We start from the raw sequence: 21406 nt of genomic DNA, 5'->3' as shown, positions 1-21406 counted from the left end.
CCGTGCTTTCACTGCCGAGGGTCTGGGTTCAATCCCTGGTCAGGGAACTAAGATTCTGCAAGCCGTGTGGCATGGCCAAAAAAATAAAATAAAATAAAAAATAAGGTACAGTGTTTTGCAACGCAATTGGCAAGGGCTAAAAATAATGAATATACCCAATCCAATGAAAGTGGGGTAAATAGGTAAAGTTATGTATTGCTACTGAGGTATAAAATCATACAATCCTTGCAAAAGCCAAATTCACAATACACAGATTAAGAGTTTTAAAATATTCCTAGCACTTGACCCAGCAATTGCATTTCTGGGAATTCATGTTATGAAATAACGTCAAACAACAACAAATAAAAGTATTATGAATAAAAAATGTTCATTGAAGCATTATTTACAAAGGTAGGAAGGAAGGAATCTATTTGCACAACAATGTATTCCACCATTAGCACTCAACTGGGGCACAAAGGGAAGAATCTGATAATCTTGTGGGGAGGTAGACAGTTGGGAAGATTTCACAAAAGTAACTCTTCATAAGGATATTAGAAAATAAGCAGATTCTATCAAGCAAGAAGAAAGAAAATAATCATTGCATATAGGGAAGATCATATGCAAAATCATGGAGTCATGAAAGTCTACACTCAGGGATCCATAACATACGGTATGTTGCCTCCTATCTCCCAGTGGCTTTCAGAAAGTGATGTCTGGCAGTGGTATAAATACATACAGAGCTATAAACATAAATGCAAATGAAAAATATTAGGCTAACTGGATGTGATGATTCATCTATACATAATGTGACATACCAGGAGGGAAGTAGAGGGGTTTTGAAAAGCAGATGAGAGTTTGTCTTAAGCTAAACTCATCATGAGATTGTATGATGTATTAGAAAAAATATCTAACCACTGGTGAGCGGTAAGTCACAGTCAATCTCTCTAGTTTTCACTTTCATCGTCTGAAAAGGAGGAAATAAGTGTTCAACTACATCAAATTACTGTTATGGTCATAAGAAATTAATTTAAATGTAAGGTAATACAATCTCCTACCTCCCCCAACTAGCCCAACCCCATTCCTTTAAATTATGTACCTCATATCAATCCTTCTGCCCATTCACATTGCTATTAGTCTAGTCATTATCACCTAACATTGGAATTTCTGTGATAAATTACTGATCTTTCTTTTAATAGCCTCTTCTTTCTATAGAGTTAACAGATTTCTTCCAATACAGTTAACAGATTTCTTCCAAATCTATCTTTCTAAAACAACGTTTTAATCATGTCACACCTCTGCTTGAAAATCTATTAGCTAACCCAACCCCCTTTCTAACTTTATCTCCCATGATTTTCAAACAAATTTTAGCTAGGTAGGTTTCCCTCCATCCTCTCCTTTGTTCAGGTTGCTGTTCTAAGCTAAAATATCTACTACTTTCTTCAAAGCCCAACTGAAAAAAAAAGCCCAACTGAAGTTTCACCATCTCCCTGAACCCTTTTAAATCCAAAGCAATTTTTTTTTAACATTTTGGGGACAGGAATACTTAAGCATATAAACTATCTCAAACCATGCAACCTTCATATACAGTAGAAACTCATCTTACTGGTGGATTGGGGAGTGTGGTAGGTTCTATTCAGTAGGTTGTATTAAAATATAATAAAAAATATCACCTTAAATCAACCATACTCCAATATTATCACAATTTTAAATATATATCATTGACATGGACCACACTGGAGACAGATTATACTGTTCCTCATAAGTCCAACACAGCCAGTTTTACCACCAACAATAAAGCAGATGCAATTTATGTAACTGAGCTCAGGATACCCATAGCTAGCCTGCATTTAGAAGCTATGATGATATACAAAAAACATTTATATTAAGACATAAGAGCCACATTTACTGCAAGATGCCCCACTGTGAGAGTTACTCAGGAACAGAGAGCACCGGACATGTATCCCACTTGGAACATAAGTTCACTAAGTCAATGATGGCTATTGAAATTGTTTTTCGGGACTTCCCTGGTGGCGCAGTGGTTGAGAATCTGCCTGCCAATGCAGGGAACACGGGTTCAATCCCTGGTCCGGGAAGAGCCCACATGCCACAGAGCAACTAAGCCCCAGCACCACAACTACTGAAGCCCGCACGCCTAGAGCCGGTGCTCCACAAGAGAAGCCACCGAAATGAAAAGCCTGCACACCGCAACTGAAGAGTAGCCCCTGCTCAACACAACCAGAGAAAGCCTGCGCACAGCAATGAAGACCCAATGCAGCCAAACATTAATTAATTAATTTTAAAAAGAAATTGTTTTTCCTTTCCTACCCCAAACTTTTTTCCTGACATAAATAATTGAATTTCTAATACAAAAATCACAAAAGATGAGACTTTCTGTACATCCTTTCTATGTAAATTATTAACTCCTTGAGCATATTATAGACGATGCATTTTATTTCTGGGCACCTTGAATTGTTTCTAGTTATTAAAAAATAGATGCTGACCCGTTTCTCGTTCGCAATTTAACTAACAATTTATTTAACTAATCACTGCTGCCTAATACAGAACTATTAGCATATCACAACAGTACTAAACATGAGGAACTAGTTAAGTGATTGTTTCCATGGGTGGCTACAGGATTATTTTTTGCTCACTTGTGAAGCGCTAGGATTACAAATACAGAAAAAAGCATTCATTTTTACCCAGGCCCATATACTTAATTTAGTTGTATCTCTGGACTTCAGCTGCAACATATCAGATGCTCCCTCCTAAGAATAAAATATTTGCAATAAATTGCCAAAAATGACCTATTTCACAAACAGTGTTTCACATTAAAATGAAAAAGGTCAAATTCAAGGTACTATGTCATAGAACAACACTTCATTTAAAGCAAAAACAGGGAAATTCGGGTCACATTCTCTTTAGCTCTTCCCCTCCTCCCCCCAGCATGCCTTGCTCCTCCCCTCCCATTTCACACTTAGTACAAAAGCATTTACATATTCTTTAAACCAATTCTTCTCTTTTATGAGTTTTGGCAAGTACATCTCCTTCTGGAGAGGGAAGGGGAAAGAGCTTTTACCTAACTGGCCAAAGTTATTACATGTTCTCTTCCTGGACAAACTATCTTACTGTTTACACAGCCCTTCCCTAACCGGTCAACTTCCTACTTCAAAATCCCAAGGTATGATTATAGATAAGAGTTATTTTCTCAACAACTGCTAAAAATATTAATAAGAACGCACAGGAATTTTAATGCTAAGGTACTTAGACCAGAATGAAGAAAATCTTGATACTTTCCAAGAGGACTCAATTACGTAACAGTGCTACACTCCTCTTGACTCCATTTAAAAGCCTTCTTTAAAACTGTCTCCTCTTTTTGTTGTTGTTACTGCCTACCCTCAACATTTCCTTTAGCTCTGCAGTACCCTTCTTTTAAAATAGATTTGACCCACAATCTCTGTTACTGTTGCCTTGCAGACCCTATTTCTTTCATTATGCTACACTAATAACCCATAAAAGGAGAAATACATTATCCTGTGACTTACAGGCTGCTCCCTAATTTTTTCAGATGCACAAGATAGGCTTTGCTCCTTCTTACATCACCGTAATGTTTTTTTTGTTAACAATGACCCTTTTCCCAAGGAAGTCCAGAAGTTACGTTTCAACAACCATGTCATCATGGAAACCAGAAAAGATAATAAGTATGGCTTCTCTCTAAACTCAGATACTAGATAGCCTTCTATTTCCACTCATTTTCACATTTCATTTACTCAAAACTCATCATCATCAAGATTAAGAAATGATTACATAAAAGTTTTAAGGTTTTCTTCTAACACATCCCTTCAGGTAAATGTTCATCACAATATTGCAAATAAGGAAAATGAATAAGCTTCATTATCTTAGTACAGCAACAATGAAGTATGGAAAAGTCTAATCAATGAAAATTATGACACTTTCTCGTACATTTGTCTTTGAATTTTTTTTAATCTTTCCTTTTCATATTTTCTATTCTTCGTGGAATTTCTATTATAAGTGAAATTCAGTACTGATGTAATTTAAAGTAAGGGCTTATACATTTGGTTGCTTTTTGTCCTTATGGATATTCCCATTATTGACAGTGCAGCCAGTATGTCTGTCTGTCTTCATTCATCCAAAGGAACTAAAAGAAGGAAAAGTGTTTGAGTCAGAAGACATCAAACCCCCTTGGAAAGCTAGTTCGTCATCATCAAATCTAAAAAAAGGGAAACAGAGGTGATGTCCTCTCTGCTCAATGTTCTTAGTAGGTATGACCGTGCATTAGGTTTCAAGAAAAAACATTTATAGAAGCATAGGAATATAATGAGGGAGAAGAAAGTGGTTCTGGTTAATCTTACGTTAAGCACAATATTTGAATAACTCTGACCAGAAAGGGCAGTTTTGTCAGTTATAACCTGGCTTCCACAAACAACAATCCTATCATTGAAATGGATGATTTGAAACTGATCAACCCACCTTCTCCAGAGAAAGCCAAGCAGCAGACTTTTAAAGCAATGGAGGAAAAGTAGGACCCCATAACATTTTCTCTTCCTTCTGGGGTGACCTCAAAAAGGCTGCATAACCACTCCAGATGCCCAGTAGATCTAGCCTGAATTAATTTGTTTTAGAGGGGGCTCAGGCTGTCCTATTTTAGTTGCATTCTTTCTTCCAGATCTCTGAATATTCAGTTGATTCACTCTTCTTGGTCTAATTCAAAGCTGCCTAAACCAAAGAGCCTTTTCTAATGATTCCGAACAAAAGTCATCTCTCGCCTACTCTGAGCTTTCACAAACTTTTTTCCACGAGTATGCCTGAAGACAGCATTCAGTACAAACTTGATGAATGCAGGTAGCTGCCCTCCTTTTCCCCTATTATTAGTGCTAGAACAATAAAAGTGTATCAAATACCTGTGGTTCTCCTGTAGTTGTGGTTATTGAGTCAATTCAGTTTTCAAGTACTGGCTAAATTTTCTACTGTTTTGTTGGGTTACTAATATTTTAAAAATTGAATCCATTAACTCACTTTTCTTTTTATCTAAATATAATTATCTGTTATAATGAGAACCAGAAAAGGTAGACAAATAAAATCCTAAACCTTCATTTTGGTGAAAATCTAAGGACTTCTCTCCATCTGATCTACCAAGAAGTGGGGGAGGAAGCAAAACTAGACTCATTTGAAATTTACTTCCTTTTATTTCCTCAGCTTATTCTGTGTTAAGATGCTAAAGAGCAGGGAAATAACTGAAAGGCCAATCGTCAAAAGGGAGAGAAAAAAACGGCATAGAATAATTCACAAAATGACTAATGCAACCTCCAATAATGGCAAATTAGCTATATATATATATATATATATGTTATTGCAAAACTAAAACATTGTCCTTTAATAACCTCTGAATTTATTACTTTAAAAAAAGTACAGCCTACTGTCAGCTAGATTAAATTTGGCCATATATTCTGTGATATTATCAACATATCCAGCCATTTGTGAAGCCAAGAAACAGTAAAATGCACTCTTAGGACTGGTACTCAACCTTGAAGTGCTGAAAGCTACTTCATCATCTAGTGTAGGGACAAACACATGCATGCACATGTGAACCTAACACTATGCTGTGTGGAAAGCTTGATATAATCACCACACCACTGTAAATCACTCAGGCATCCACTTACTTTAACATACACAAATCAGGGAAGAGCTCCCTGTGATTCCTACCAGAATATCTGAAATCACATTTAACATTTTCTCCTCCTACTCTTCTCACTTGGGATAAGTGATTTTCTTTTCAATGTGAAAACTTGGGATGTAGTGGTTTTCTCCTCTTTTCAGTCACTACTAGGCAGCACAACATGCAGGACACTATTATAGCTGGACTAGCTTACACATGTCATTTCAATACTGTAACCGTATAGCTGTGCTTTATATTCCAGAAGTGACCCAAAAAGCAGAAGAGACTCCTCATTAGATTCCTTCTAAAAATTCTGAATAGTTTTATAGTTTTAGGATTAGCATTATTCTAATCCAATTGTAATGTCTTGTTGATTTTCCTTTCTATCTTGCCTTATATCACTCAAAATTAAAAGTACTGTCATTTTACTACATATTAGATGAAACTGTTTTACACGCTAATTAATCACAATTTATTGTTTGTGTTGTTTCTTAAAACTATACATAACTAGTAAAATATAATTAACAATATTTTCATATCAAAGATAATTTGATTATTCATCTATGGACAAAATCATAAAACATATTTTCCAAAAATTACAATGGTTGTACAATCTAGGTTGGTTTGTTTTGGGCCAAGATGAGACATATAATGAGTAATACATTATTGACCTTTTACATTTGGTTCCTTCAAAGCTTCTTCATTTTATTCAGCATTTAGTTTAAATATTTAAAATTGAAGCTGTTCTATGTTGCAAACACAGCTAAAATGAAGAGCTTCTGTAGCAGCAGTGACCAGATTTTAAATGCAGGTAGATCAATAAAAAAAAAAAAAAAATCCACCAAGCACAGGCTCCATGTGTGAGTGGAATGGTTTATAATAGCTTGCAAATGACTATGTGCTTGCTGTAACCAGCTGTTCTTAAATTATGAATATGCAACCAATTCATGTTAAAGCCAAATCCCAGCACTATTTCTACAGAGAAATCCCAGTAGTTTTGCTTGTTCTACATGTTAGCTCTGTTAAGGATACAAATAGCAGTAAGCTTCTGAACAAATAGGACCAAACTATTGGCATTTCATGCACTGGGTCCATTATCACAGCAGGGGATGTCAATCATTGGTACACTCCTATAACAGCTCAGGCAATATAACAATGATCTCGTATGAAAAAAAATCAAAATCTCTGCAGCAAACTCAAAGTCCTTCTGACAACCTAATGCTTTCTTACTTCGGCCAATCAGATTGTCAGACCTGACCTACTAGAAGACTTGCATCAAGCTTGAAACATTTAAAAACATCAATCATAAAAACAAAGACAGGACACTGAATTATACAGTATTAACCTCCAGGGTTTGCATACAAAGACCTTAGATTTATTTATGTCCCAGCGAGTTAAGAGCTTCAGGACACCGTTCTTTACACCAAACTGACTGCCAATTTGATGAACCTCTCTGCCCTCAGCAGGAGTGCACCGTCTTTGATTAATGAGTGCATGCTTGTGGAAAAGTGTTAAGAGGAGAAAACAGAGGAAAAACACACAATTATGTCTACACATAGCTGAAGTACAATAATTATCTTCAAACAAAATGCTCCTTTTTCCTTACACACACATGCATACGTGTGCATACATAAAGTTGGTAAAGGTTCTGATCTATGTATTACCTTCATTATTACTGTTATCACTAACATTTAATTTTTATTTGAAAGGCATTAAAAAAACCAAAGTACAAGCCAAATGTCAAAAATTATAAAAACAACTTTTCAAAGCATTAATTTATTTTTAAAAACACCTTATCTTACATAGTAAATTCTAAATATGTGGGATAAAAACTGTACTTACTTTCACCTCATATTCTTACAAGAGCTATTCGTTTAAAAAGCTCAATGTTTAACTTAAAATATCAGGTCTCTTAGATATTTTACATCTCAAACTATGTTATGACTTGCCACAAATCACAAAGCATTCAAAGCACATTTGAAAGCCATGTAAATTCGTTTTAGTTTAAGCTCCATATGTAATTGTAAATCAATCAAATATATTTATTGCTCATAATTCCAAAGTTAATAGAGTCAACAGAAAAACTTATGAATGAAAGTTTAAACTTTTTATGACTCTTCTGTTTAGAACTGGTTTCCTTTAAGAAACCCAATGTGGAAAAACTCCTACTTAAATTACGGGATGCTTATTTGCACTACAATTAAAATTACGTCATCTCTAAAACTGAGCTAAGCATTGAGATTCCTTTAAAAAAAGCTTACATTTAATATACAACTCAATTTACCATTTAGTTTATATGAATATCTGACATGACACAAATATTTTATGAGTAAATATATTTCTCAAAAATTGAATCATAGGCTAAGGTAACAGAATAATTTTAAGAAACTGCATGGTGATTATATTAAAAGGTTATATAAAAGCATTATTACCCAAATATAAATTTTACCTTTAGTCTCAGTAATGTATGATCTATTTAAAAGAAAAGCATGTTCAGAAAACTTATTATTTCAGGAAATCATAATTCTGAAATCACTCAGCAGTGTATTATAAGTGTTTAAATTTGTTTATATTGTATAAGAAGTCCTTTTAATGGGATTTACCTCAGCAAATTATCTATTCTAATTATCAATTTCATTTTAAGAATTTCTTTTAAAAGCAAACTTTTAAGTATGTTATAAATGTCAAGCTCTTTGAAAAATTGTTAGTGTACTTAAAGATTTTAAAATTAAAAATCAATAAATATTACAACTAGAAAATATCTCTTAACAGTGATAAGCTACGTTTTATCCTTAAACTTACCACCCTTACGTTTTTTTACACAAATTTTTTTAAATGTGCTTTTTTCTGTTGAGATTATCACTCTTAATTCTCCTTTCCGATCTCCTCTCCCACCAAAAAAAAAGCAAGTAATTAGAAAAAGTAGAAAACACTTCGGCATCAATGGTGATCTGACACCATTTTAGTACCACAGTATGATAGTTGAAACTACCAATAAAAGTTACTAGTACAATAAAAATATAATTTCAAATTTTAAAATCATTTAATGACTACTAGTCAATTATTTAGTGATATTTTACCTCCTTATAAAAAGTAAACCCCAAATTGCCCTTTTCCTCAATAATTCTTTTCTCCTCTGATTATCTTCTGCAACAAAAGTTTAAAGAAATGGTTATTCAAATAAGTCAACATTTATTAAATAAAGCACAGTATTTTTAAAACCTTATGATATAAAATATTTAATTAAATACAAGCAAAAACTTCTTAAAATACCTCGCTAGGTAATTGAATTAATCCCTCAGAATATCAAGTTTATTAAAAATCATTAAACCTTGATGATGTAATTTCATCTAGGGGTCAAAATCCCCACATTACTTTGTGCTAAATCATACCTTCTTTTGGTGCTTCTAGCTAGGACTAGGTCAAAAACCCAAAAACTACAACTTAAAAGCTTTCTTTGAGAAACCTTTAAACCTAAAAGTAATCAAGTTCTAATGCATACTTTCACTAATTCAAGGAGATAAGACAAAAAACTGAACTTTCATGCAACTGTGATATCCTACATCTTGTATAGTAACACAAAAGTAGCAACAAAGACATTAACAATTGCAGTTCGAGCTGGGAGTGACTGTTCTGTTTCAATTCAATGACACCACTAATGGCTTCTTAGCAGCTCCATGAAATCAACCAGCTGTCAAGTTGATGCATCAGAAGGAACAGTTATGCACTCCCATAAGAAAAAGCAACACATCAGGATGTTTGGCAAAACATCTGCTCCTTTACACTGCAGTTCTATAATAAACATGCAAACAAAGAAATGGGAGAAAGGGCAACAGAATTAAAATTCCAAGGTTTCCATTACAGTCTCATATGCATTTTAAATAAATGGCTTATAAAAATAAAAACAAATTTCTGCCAAATTGAATACTTTTATTTTAAATCTTTTGAAAATGCAAAATATAATTACTCAGATTCTTCTAGAAAGGCAAAACCTACACACAAATCTTTCCATTTTTAAAACTGAGAGTAAACTATAGTTACCAAGTAAAACCTTATTATTGTTATGCACAAACTCAAAAATTAATACTAAAATATACCCTTCTTTCATTTAATATGTATTTAGTAACTTATGCCAACAGTATTCTATTAAATGCATTTCCAAGACTGCAGAGTCTAAAAATATTTTTCAGTAGTGTTTGAGAGAGTAAATGCTGCTACACAGTTCAGCCCTAGTTTAACATATAATAACAGTAAATATACTATTCTCTGTATTTCAAAATATATATTTACTCCTACTTCTCTCCAAACCATTATATGAGTACAACAATATTAAGTTCTTATAAATAACTTCCTGTTTTAAAGCATACAATTTGATTTTCTAAAAAAAAGAAAAACTCTTGTCATCACAGGCTTAAAATAATTTTATATTCAACAATTCGTTTCAAACATTTGTAAAATCGTACTTTTTTCTATCTGAAACTTACCAGCACCTCAATGTGTCTAAGTTATTGATTATGCAGCACAGTGACAATATGTACAGTGTTTACAATAGGTGTGAGACATCAAATGTACTTAACTAACATTTTCTTAAACTGCTTATCCTCTGTTGCTTGCCATTTATAATCTGCCAAATCTTCTAGTCCTTTGTTGCATGTATAATTTAGAACCATCTGTTCTATGTGCTTTTAACTATTTAAACATTTTTCACCTACCTACAATTCACATAAATGGCAGGCTCAATTCAGTCAAGCTTTCTATATAGCGTTTTACATAAAGCAAATTCCTAAATAAATAGCATAGCAGAAAACACCAAATATGACTGCTACAGAGATAAAAGCATACCACATACAACATAAGTTTTTATGTGTTAGACAAACCTTTTCAATGTACTCAGAAATGTTTCTATTAGCTTTTTCTGAGTTAACTGTAGTCAATGTTTTTCCCCAACCCAGAAGACAAAGAGAATGCAAATTAAATAGACAGTTTCATGTCCTTGTTAGAAGAGAAGTAAATATGCTGACTGAAAATGACTACAGCAGACAGAATTCCACTTTCCCATTCAATTTACAGTGCCTCTAATTTATATACCAGTCAGTGTATCATTAAGTTTGATCATGTGACCAACCGAACTTTAGTGAGGTGAAAAACTATTTTAGACAAGCAAATTAAAATGCCAGTTTTACTGTTTATCTTTTCATAATGGTTGACAAAGGGCATATAACTTGAGATTATAGAATATGTTTTAAAATCTATTCTGCCTTTTAAATACTAACTACATTTTCACCAATAGTTTTACTTAATACTGCTACTAAATTTTTCAAGTATCCATATCTCCAGGTATTTTCAATAGTTGTACCTTTTCAAATGTAAAGGCATATGTAAAATATATAAGTTAATTACAAAAGGGGATCTAAGTCATCTAAAATAAGTATACGTAAATATTAACCAAGCTGATTAAAGACAAATCCACATAAGAGAGTGGAGTAAATAAGAAAGGAAACATGTTAGTTAAAAATAACATTCAAATCCTTTAAAGAAACATACAGACAAAAGCTAAGTGAATACCAAAGGACACTATAAAAGTTACCACCATTTTTTTGCACATAATTTTCCACCTGTTACCAAAACATAAAATGTGCAGAAACTGAGGGCTCACTTTGAGAGAACACAAAAATAAGCAGCACAGCTTATCGTCAGCCTGTTAAGTTACATGGTCCTTTACATGGTCGCTTAAAACAGGAAAAAAATTAAGCGAAAAATTTACTCCTGGGAAAATTTCTCCATAAAGTTTACATGACGTCACTGGACCCCCTGAACATTCCCTAAACTTTGTCTTACCCAGACACACTTTTCGACTTTCTAAGGCTTCTTTCCATTCCTTAAAAAATAAGAAAATAAAAAAGAGGGACTTGGGAATAAAAATTGCCCAAGATGGCGAAACGCTTGTTGTTTAGAGGGCAGAGGGAAAAAATGGAGGATATTGTAATATACACAAAGGGATAAATTTCAACAACTCGGCCAAGGACTGCAGCTGCTTCTCTCTTTATAAGGAAGCAACACACAAAAGATAAATACAGAGGGAGAGAAAAGAAGGGAAAATCTCCCAAACAGCAGGGCCAGCTCTGACTCTCCGAACACTTCCTTCCTTTCCCAAGTCCCAATTCTAGGGTTCGTGGAACTACTTTAAGAGGAGAGGAGCCGCGAAAGGGAAGGGGGGAGGGGGAGCAACAAGAACACTAGAAGACCGAAGAAGAGTTGAGAGCAGGGGGCAGCTCCCGGGGAAGAACTGCTGGGAGACAGACATTACTGTCGGAAAAGCTATGCTCCTCTAATCCTCTGCGTACTGAAACAGACCTTCACAGGTATCCAGATCTTTTCCCAGTCCCACCTGCCCCCCTCCCCCCCCCCAGCTCACTTTCTGTAAACTCCTGAGCTCCAAGCTACTACAGGAGAGAGAGCAAAAGAGGCCCGAATCGGGGGTGGGGTGGCAGGCGCAGCTAAGCAGTCCTACAGGGAAGAGGGGGCGGAGGCAAAAAAGGGCAGCAGTAGGCGGACGGGGTGGGGGGTATCTTGAAACTACCCCGGCGGGGATGGGGGGAGCAGCGGCTATTCCCCGGTAGGAACGGCGATCGCAACAGTGCCAGAGGTTGTTTTTTTTGAGAAGCCAAACTGTTGGCGGCGACCTGAGCGCTGGAAGCCGAAGAGAGGAAGGACACGCGAAGCCCGGGCGGCCGAGCAGGGCGGCCGGCACAAAGGAGGCAGACTCGCCACGGCAGCGTCTGCCCGCGCCGGCGGAGGCACGGCCCGCGGCCCTGCTAGACCGAAGTCCCGCACCGGCAGCTAGGAATAAAGTTTACATTCTCCTGAGACCGCACCCCCCCTCCCACCCAGAACCGCGCATCTCCGCGTCCTCCTCCCCCAAACTGCACTCGGGACCCCGAGCACCACCCCAGCCTTCCAGCCAGCACAACAAAGAGACAGACCGACCGGCGAGGGTAAACAGCCGCGGCAGGGCGAGCAGGGCGAGCAGGGCGGGCAGGGCGAGCGCCTCGAGATAAGCAACTCTGGAGTCTAACCCGCTCTCTGGAGCGTAGTTTCTCCTTTTCGGTTTCAACCGGCTTTACGATATTTGGAATTTTCATCGTCACCCGCACCCCTCACACCCGAGGATTTTAAACTCACCTTTACTTTCGAACTGAGAGTTGCGGTGGATGGGATTTTTGCCTTCCCCAGATGGTTGAAGGTTACGATTTTTGTTTTTGGAAACCCCACCACCTCCTTATTTCTATTATTATTTTTGCAAGAAAAGTATAAAGAGAGTTGGAGTGGAGGTGAGATTTGTGATCGGGAAAGCCCTGGACGCCCTCCTTCTCCGTCTTCCGCCTCCCTCTCTCTGATTAGTTCCTATCCAGCAGCAGATTGAAGCAGGAGATGATTCTTCTCAAGGTTTGTTCAGCAGCTTCACTTCTAGGCGAAGGCTTCATGAACCAAGTGACGTCAACCAACGAGGCTTCTCTCTCTCTCCTCTCTCTAACAATGAAAGTTGCTGTTAACAAGGGAAAAAAGAGAATTGTTTATACCATTTCAGTTCCAATAATAAATGACCTATCAGCTCCTAAAGTAGCCAAGGGAGGGAGGGGGTTGCTTCTTCCTCCCAAGAATCCTGTAGCTTTGAGTTTGCACCGATCCTTGTCCCAGGAAAAAGTTAAGGAACTCAAATGTTTTGTTTTGCCGTTAAAAGTAGAGAAGACAGAAAATAGGATTGAACACGTAATTTAAAAAAAAAAGTACACTGGCGAATAGGGAGCATATATTAACCATTTCTACCTAAACTTTTTTGTCTGTAAACTCAGAATTTGGTTAAACTCTAAAAGCCAACTAATGTAATATGCCAAAAATTCGTGGATGTTTGGAACTCAAAATAAAATAAAAAGCAGGATGCAAAATGGTCCCGGGGTAAAACGTTACTGCCCTGACACCGGCAAGTTAAGCTGCTGTAATGTTTATGGATTGAGTTAAAATTTAAATAAAACGTTAAAATAGTAAATCATTTTAAAGTTATAAGTTAGAACTGTAAAAGGTAACCTCAGTAGTTTTTCCCCCAGCTTCTGAGAGGGCAAAAGAAAAAGGGGGGAGGATAGCTAATTGTACGAATTAGAACACTTAAAAAATCAAGTGAAAACTGGGTAGCCCATTGCTCCATCTTTAAATTACACACAAGGTGTGCTATTTGTCTATCCCCAGAATTTCTTCCAACTTCCTATTTTTTACCCTTCCATTTTCTCCCACCAATTTCAGCATCCTAAAACCAAAAAAGTTAAAGGTGAAGTCCACCCAATTCCCTCCTACGGCACACCACCCTGTAGCTTCCTAAAAATGATTCTTTTAAAAAGGTCTTAACCGTGGTAACGCTTTATTACCCAAGAAGATAAATAATTAAAAATTTTTTTCATTGAGGTAGTGTTTTTCCCCTGGAACACATTAAAGTCTCAAAAGTTCATATAATTAAAACTTGCATAATTTAATTTTCAGGATAAAGAGCAAGTGAAAGGCAAGCTATAGAAAATTAATTTGACCATATATGTATATTTTGTACATGCATATGTGGATAAATGTATCTTAAAAGATGCTATTGTTTTATGTTTCCTCTTCAGCCACTGGCTGTGATTTTAATTGTGCTGGAGGATCTTCATTAGTATTAACACATGGGGAGATTTCACAAAGCTGCTTCATTAAGACAAAAAAAAAAGCTTGGCAGACTAGGTCTTTTTGCATGCACTGAGAATGTCAGCCTTACCTCGGTCATTTGTAACATAATAAGTGCAAGTACAATGATTGCAATGCAGGAGCGCTGGGGGGAAGGGCAGAAATACTGCCTGTCTAATAGGGATATCTGAAAAGAAGGCTGCTCATTATATAGTAAAATGTATGCTAAAAATTAGTGAAGATGATGTCTCAGGAGACTGATGCTAAATAAATTAATGTGCTGATATGTTTTTAATTATTATTTTTGTAGTAGTTTATTTCATTCTCAGGATTCACATTGAGCAGCAAAGCTGTGCTAGCATTTATTGATTTTTTTTCCCTGCCACATTCCCAGAATACAGATTTTAATCATTTCACTACACCACACTCAGTAATTTCATTAAAAACTGGAACCTTCCATCCCCAGAAAAGCATTTAATTTCAATGACATACAATTTCAGTCTTAGCAGAAAACTGTCTCTACAGTAAAAGCTGGCCTAAGGTTCAAATGCATAATTTAATCCTGAGTTTTCCATGCTCTGCATTCCTTTTGAAGCTATAATTTGAGTAACCACCTAATAACTGTAATAAGGATAATAATTTCCTTATAATATATTATTAACTCATATTTAATTAACTCAGAGGCCAAGCTCTGTACATGTATGACTGGTCAACAGTTCCACAATATCAAAATTTACTAATAATGTTACAGAAGAAAAATACAGACTACAACAAGTGTGGAAAGCCATCATTTACATATTACTTTAGCAAAGTAACATATAAAAAAGTTCATGCATTTTATAGAATAGTGGTCATTACTCAAAACAGTATTTTAAAATATTTGGAAGTAAACAAGACAATTCACTGATATTTCTATATGTAAATAATTTTAATATTAGTATTTCAACAATCCATTTCTGACATTTTGCCTAATCACTAGCATTACTGTTGAAAATATTCAATTTTGAAAGGATAAAAAGAAATAGCTAGATTCAAATTGTCTCAATTTTCATAAAGAATTCTCTTAAAACATTTCTCTTGAAATAAAGTTGTGGCAAACTTGAATAACTTAGATAACTAGGATGTATCTTTTACTTAAATACTTTAAACAGTATACTGCAAAGCATAGTTCAATTTTTGGTTCCAATAACATTTTGAAATAATACTGGGTTTGAAGATGGCACATTGGTTTTCCAAACAATAAGTTTCATAAGAATATGTAATTTACATTGCCTAGTTTTTAGAGGAAAAAACCTGTGGGGGAAACTATTTAACATAAGAAGACTCATTTAGTAATTTAAAGTTTGGATATATGCCTAATCAATAGAAAAAATGGTTCACAGATAATGAAAGTGATTAACTTATAGAAAAATTCACATTAAAAATTCCTATCATTCTCCTGGGAGACTTTAGAACCACAGTTCAAAAGAATTTTTAAAGAGAGTGTGTGAATGTATATATATATAATTTAAAATTGAAGCCACATATAACACAAAGTTGTCTTTTCCTTGGTTGAATGATGAAGTAACTTAAAATAAGACTTAGTGTCATCAAAGTTTAGAATAAGGGATAAAACTGGTGATAATGAAGAACTTGATCTTGGTGTCTTTAAAATATATTAAAACTATATTTTTATTATCATCAGGGCTCTTTACATAGTTTGGAAAATATTTTTGCAACATTCTTAAAGGTGAAATACAGTTAAATGAAAATCAATAATTAACAAAGTAGTTGACAAATGAAAAACTCACACAGATTGATATCTAAAATTCATAAAATGAATTTTCTATATTTCAATAAAAAACAAAAGCTTCAATTTTTATATTAAAATATATCTTTAAAATAATTTGTTGTTATTTGGTAATTGAAATATATTAATTATCCAATTTAATCTACCTTTAAAACTGATTTTTAAAAATAATGATACACTAAAAATCTGAAACTGGATTACTCCAGTATTTGATTCCCATTTACTAAGAAGTTGTGCCTAAATTATTTTTTAATATGATTCCTTCCCTTTTTCATGTTATCACATTTGATCATTTCAGAGATGACAACATAATCATAGAGTTGAGGGGATAAAAAAAGAGAAAATAATCACAAGTTTTAAAATAATTTGTCTCCCGTAGCACTTAGTCTTCTACTTAAGATCATCATCTAAATCAATACCTGATCATGTACAGAACTGTAAAAGAATTTAATGATCAAATAGATCTTTTCCAATATGATAATTATTTCTGAAATTCTATGTGATACATACCTAAACTAATTACTAATACCAATAATTTAACTAAATTATAATGCCATAAACTAATTATTCCACCACTATAGACTAAATTGTTGCACTTTCTTCTATAAAGCATCATCTATTTTTAGGACCAAGACAGAACTTCTTAAACAGGCAGATATAAAGATGGACAGGTATTTACTACTGTAGGTATTGTACATGGACCTTCAAAGAGTAAGGAATTGCCATGGACAGAGAACAAAGTCTAGGCTGACTATAAACTACAAAAAGCCAAACGAAGGAGAGATCTTAATAGTAGAACAAGTTGGCCACTGTCATGTCTTGTTTCTGTTTCAATCAGTACAGACTAATGAAGCTTTATTTGTTTTCATTCACTGAACAAACATTTGAGTGCTTGCTGTATGCTGTGCACTCTGCTAGAGGCTGGAAAAACATGAAAAGCTCACATTCTGGTTGATGTTGAAAGTGTGAAATTCCTGGGAGATTAAAGACTCACAAAAATCACATTATAAAGATACAAATAATAAAGTTTTGTGAGAATAAAGAGAATGGGGCAACTAATTCTGAGAGTCTATAAAAAGCTTTATCAAAGAAATGCCATTTGAACTGCATCTCAAATACTGAGAGCTTACCAGGCAAGGAAGGCAGGAGCAGATTCTAAGTGAAAGAAACCATAAATGTAAATGCAAAGAGCTACTAGGTGTGATGTCCATCCACTAGTGAGAAATTCATTGTAACAGGAATATTCAGTGTGAGGTGTGGAATAACAGGAACTAAGGAGGAAAAGGAGGCTTGGACCTGAGAGTGAAAGGCCTTAAGTACCATGGTTGAATTTATCCTGAGAGCCAACAAAGGTCAGCAAAGAAGTGACATGATTGACCTTATTTTTAGGGAAAAATAACTGTGTAGGCAGTGCAGATAATAGACTGTAGTATGAAGAGATTGCTGAACAGTCCATGAGAAAAGGGGTAAGAGACAGTGGTATTGGAGGTTTAAAGCCAGACGTTTTTGAGGTAAAATGTGGATTTCGTGACCAACTGAAAACAGAGAGAGTTAAAGGAAAGGAAGAACTAAAGGAAAACTAGAGAGGCTTCTGGCTTAGGGAACTGGGTAAATGCTGCAGTCACTTAGTAAGGTCCAGAATACGTAAGGTAAAACAAATCATAAAGTAGTCTGGAATTAGACCTTGAATTTATGCTTTATAAGTTTTTTGGGGTTTTTTTTGCCACGCTGCGCAGCATATGGGATCGTAGTTCCCTGACCAGGGATCGAATCCACACCCCCTGCATTGGAAGCGCAGAGTCTTAACCGTTGGATCGCCAGGGAAGTCCCCTTAGGTCATTTTTAAATGGGATTATTAAAATCAACTGGACAGCTTTTTCAAAATATACATACCCAGGCCCAATATCTAGAGATTCACTAGGTCTGGGTGGGGGCCTAGTATTTATTTCCTTTTTTTAAAAAACTCTGATGGTGCTTCAAATAAACATTGCTGATTAAGAATGCTGTTGTGTGACTTCCCTGGTGGTTCAGTGGTTAAGACTCCACCCTTCCACTACAGGGGGCATGTGTTTGATCCCTGGTCGGGGAACTAAGATCCTGCATGCCGTGCCACAAGGCACACAGCACCACCACCACCACCCCAAAAAAAGAATGCTGTTATAAGCACAAGTTGGTTATAAAATTCATTTGGAATAAAAAAAAACAAGAAAAGCCCAGAAAACTCTGAAAAAGAGCATTGGGAGTAGGGGGAGGGTGTACTATCAGATATTAAAATATGCTATAAAGGCTTAATAATTTAACAGTGGCATTGGCACATGAAATAAAAAGACCAATAAACGCAACAGAAAGTTGAGAAATTACCCAAGTGCATATGGAAATTTAACTTAGACAAAGGCTGTATCTCAAAGCAGTAAGGAAGAGATGGACGTTTTCATAAGTGATGTTGGGATAACTGGGTAGTCATAAGGAAAAAGACAAGTTTGGATCTGTTCCAAGAATAAATTTCAAGAAGATCAGATATTTAAATATAAAAATTTGAACCACACAAGTACTAGGAGAAATTATGGGTCAATTCCTCTATAGTTGGAGAGTAGGGAAAACGTTCCTAACAATGGTCAAAACTAGATGCAGTAAAGTGAAATATTGGTAAATCTCAATATGTAAAAATAAAAAGCTTTTGTATTGAGAAAAAGAAAAAAATACTGCAAGTGAAGTATAAAGACAAATGAGAAACTGTGAAAAAAATCTGTAACATATCAGAGATAATTTAATAACCCTACATATAAAGAGTATCTAAAAATGAATAAAACACCAACACCCTGATAGAAAAATGGCAAGAGATATGAACAGACATTTCACAGGAAAAGAAATGCAAATGCCCCTTAAATAGAAACATTCTCAACCTTGTTCATAAGAGAAATGCAAATTAAGAATCACTGAGATACTATGTCTCGCCCAACAAATTGGCAAAAATCCAAAAGTTTCACAACACAGCCTGTTAGTGAGGCAGTTGTGGGGAAAAGGAACACTCTCAAATATTCTTTGTTAGAGTGAAAAATAGAAAAACTCCAACGAGAGAGAATTTTACAGTATCTAGCAAAGTTACATATGCATTTATTTTGTGTCTAGCAAATCCCACTTCCAAGAATCTGACCAAAACTGAAAAAATATAAAATAAGTATATAAGAAAATATACATTGAAGCACTGTTTCTTATAGCAAAAGTCTGCATGAAAATTAATAGAGAAACCTCACTAAAATGGAGTCTGAAGGCCAAAAGAGGGAGCCCATGTACCAGTCAAGGTCCATACAATGATCCCAATAGGAAAAGACATACCATGCATCTCCAGCTGGAAGTGACACTGTTTTACTTACTACAAATGCCAGCAGAAGGAAGAAAGATCTCTTCCTTGCCTGGCAACAGCTCAGCCAATGAAACTGTCACAACTCAGCCAATTAAGAGCCATTACACTTTGAATTCCCAGTTTCCTCCAATGGACTTTTTGTTTATCAACATCTCTCCCAACTTCCCCTTCTCCTCTATAAAAAAATTTTCTTTCCTTTTCTTTATTGGACTTGCATGTGATTCACAGAGTCGCATGTCACGAATTGCAATTCTTTGCTGCCCCCAAATAAACCCATTTTCCTGGTAAAATAACTGACCGTTTATTGTTTTAGGTTAACATCTGGAAATAACACAAATGTCCATCATAGGGAAATGGCTGAATTAATTATGGTACACATATACAGTGAAGTACTATGCAATTTTTTAAAAGGAATAAAGAATATATGGAATATAAAGTATTTCACTGTCAGCTCCAGTATTTTGTTAAGTAAAAAAAATCAAAGTAGAGAAAAGCATCTATGGCATGCTACCATTCATCTATATATGTATTTCACTTTTTAAATGAAAAGTCAAAACCTTAAAACACATGGTTACCTGTAAAAAGGAAAGGAGCAGGGTAGTAAAGATAGAATAGTAGGAAGTGTTCTCATAAAAATGTGATTTTGGAAACATAAAATAATTTACATAATTATAAAACAAAAATACATTAAATTTTAAAAGCAATCCCATCTAAATGAAATAAATGAACTTAATTGTATATGGAGTTGGTGGCATAACCATACAGAGAAGAATATTCTAAGTGACTTTAAACACAGTAATTTTAAAAAATCACACACAAACACAATAATTTAACAGTACTTTCCTCATAGGATTTAAACTAAGAAAATGAACTTTAAAGAAGCAACAAAATAGGAACTTAATTTGTTATCATTAGCCATAGTTTTGTGGTATTAATTGGTAGTGTTATTGTAATATTATTGTATGCACAGTCTGAGAAAAAGCAAATGGATAATTAAGTTGGTGTTTTTGATGTGGGACAAAAAAGAAACAGATGTAAAATCAATGAGTTACATAAAAATTCTGTGATCGTGAATTTGAACTGGATGTATTAGAATGAACTCATCACATATTCTATATTTAAAAATATATATTTCTTAGTTCTGCCCACTGTAAATGCCTAAAAACAGGGACTACTTCAGTAGCAACAAGCACATACTTATGTTTCCAATTATGGACACTAAACATCATTTGCCCCTGAAACAAATTCCTTGAAGCAAAGGTTGATTCTAGGTTTGGGATAGGTAATGGCCAAGATAAGCCTAAAATACCCTATCATACCTTTAAGCATGAAAACTATCAAAGATTATTGGGGTCATATAAAAAGGACTTGAGAGTAAATTTGAAGAACCCAACTTGAATTGGCTCCCACTGGCCAAAGATGAGACAATTTGAACTTGTTAAGAATAACTACAATGGATTGAAACATAACAAATATATCTTAAGACATGAGTTCATAATGATACTTAAAAAACACATTGTTCACCTTTGAAGAATGCTAGGGAACCAACTCATTACTTTGAAAACTGGTAAATAAAGGAAACAAATTAAGACTTTATTCAACATTTCATATCAAATGTACCTTAGGAAACCTAATTTGAAATTGTGTTTGTATGTATACATATATATGTATGAATGAAGGTCTGTATATGTATTATATGTATATATGTATGTATATGTACATACGTATATATACATATATATATATCTTAAAATTTGAACATAAGATTTTTTTTAAATGAAATGTTATTGGCCTGCACTAACAGTTATTATGATCAAGTGTACAATTTACCTGTGAGTTTCAAGGCAGATAAAACAAAGAGGGAACAGGATACTATTCTTGTCTGATAAATAAG

At 34.8% G+C, this 21406-nt stretch overlaps 1 protein-coding gene across 21 annotated transcripts in view; it reads right to left on the bottom strand.

Moving 5' to 3' along the window:
• The window catches only part of BAZ2B (bromodomain adjacent to zinc finger domain 2B), a 382496-nt gene that overhangs the window by 284879 nt on the left and 76211 nt on the right, over positions 1-21406 (bottom strand). For all 21 annotated transcript variants that reach the window (XM_029225702.1, XM_029225703.1, XM_029225701.1 and 18 more), the window contains one exon: positions 12836-13199. The gene's annotated coding sequence lies outside the window, so the exon portion shown is untranslated. The remainder of the gene's footprint in view (positions 1-12835; positions 13200-21406) is intronic.

This window comes from Monodon monoceros, unplaced genomic scaffold, assembly GCF_005190385.1.
Source record: "Monodon monoceros isolate NGI ecotype Baffin Bay Population unplaced genomic scaffold, NGI_Narwhal_1 Super_Scaffold_16, whole genome shotgun sequence".
In the NCBI taxonomy this organism is placed as follows: Eukaryota; Metazoa; Chordata; class Mammalia; order Artiodactyla; family Monodontidae; genus Monodon; species Monodon monoceros.
This window is presented reverse-complemented; position numbering and strand designations above follow the sequence as displayed.